Source organism: Tachyglossus aculeatus, chromosome X1, assembly GCF_015852505.1.
Source record: "Tachyglossus aculeatus isolate mTacAcu1 chromosome X1, mTacAcu1.pri, whole genome shotgun sequence".
NCBI lineage: Eukaryota > Metazoa > Chordata > Mammalia > Monotremata > Tachyglossidae > Tachyglossus > Tachyglossus aculeatus.
The window spans coordinates 70,246,838-70,248,261 of record NC_052101.1 but is presented as its reverse complement, the minus strand read 5'-3'; the positions used below and the strand labels follow the sequence as shown (position 1 = coordinate 70,248,261).

The 1,424-nt window shown below is 46.1% G+C and overlaps 1 non-coding gene across 1 annotated transcript; it reads left to right on the top strand.

The window, feature by feature from the left end:
• Positions 1–681: 681 nt before the first annotated feature.
• LOC119919984 lies at positions 682–800 on the top strand. The gene has a single exon (XR_005447757.1). It is a non-coding gene; the product is annotated as a 5S ribosomal RNA (ribosomal RNA).
• Positions 801–1,424: the final 624 nt, after the last annotated feature.

The following is a 1,424-nucleotide window of genomic DNA, read 5'->3' as shown; positions in this document are numbered from 1 at the left end:
CATCACCTGGATTCCCCAAACCCTTGAATCCACTCCTGGCTCCTCAAGCTTTCAGAGTGAGAGCAATGTAGGGAAGGCAACTGAACTCAGTTGCCCTGCCCCTGATTAGCTCCCCACCTCCAAGTCTGCCTTTCCCAACCATCCAGCTCTTTCCCCCAACCCACCGTACCTTGAAAGTCCAGAGGTAGCAGGAAGACTGAATAGTTGGTGTCACACAGGAAGGTTGGGGAAATGATTAGGGCTGAGAAAGGTTAGGCCCAGTCCTCACAACTTTCTCCCAGTCCCCTCAGCAGACACCACACCATTAATCATTCTTCTCTTCCCCATGTCCTGTCTCTCCTCCACTAGATTGCATATAGTGCACTGGGACTGTAGAGGACTGGGAAGGGAGACACACTGGGTTATAGAAATTGGCCTAGACTTTTCTCAGCTCCAACCATCTCTCCAACATGTCCAACCCTCGAACTATTCAGCTCCCTCTTCTGACATCCCTTGGCTCTAAGGACCAAGATTGGTTGAACTGTCAGGAATAGGGTGAGAGATGTTGGACAAATGGACAGGATCTGGGACAGATCAGGTCTGATCTCCCTGTCTGAGACCTTGCTATTCAGAGAAAAAAATAAAATAAAAAATACTAAAATTCAGAGCAATGGGGGAATGGTGGGAATGGGCAGAGCAGGAGTCTACAGCCATACCACCCCGAATGCGCCCGATCTTGTCTGATCTTGGAAGCGAAGCAGGGTCGGGCCTGGTTAGTACTTGGATGGGAGACCACCTGGGAATACCGGGTGCTGTAGGCTTCGAATTGTACTTCCCAAGCGCTTAGTACAGTGCTCTGCACACAGTAAGTGCTCAATAAGCACGATTGATTGAATGAATGTATGAGTGTTTAGGGAACCAGAAAAGTAGGGTTGAGTTTTTTAAAAAGCCCCTCAGAAGTTACCACTCTCTCTAGTAAAAACAATGCTGTCTTCTAACTGTGACCTTGACAGTTGTCTGCAACAAAGCTCAGGGACAAAGCAACTCCTAGTGGTCTCAGCCCTGTTACATATAGAGAAGAGGTCTACCCAAACATAATGGCCAAGCACATACATGTGCGAGAGGGAGGAGGAACAGGACAAGGACAAAGTTGGGTGGAACATTTGGGAAAGAGAAAATGAGATATGAAATGGAAAAAAAAAATGGTGCTGGAAAGTAAGAATGACCAATGGACTGGGCATTTGATTGCTCATTACCACGAGCCCTCAGCTACTGCTAATGAAAAGGTTCTTTTCTTATAAGAAGCTCAAATCTTCTCTCATACTGTATTATCAAATTAATGTAGCAGCTCTGTATAATAATCAATGGCATTTATTGAGCACACTGTATACAGAGCACTGTACTAAGCATTTAGGAGCATACAACAGAGGTGGTAGACAGAATGT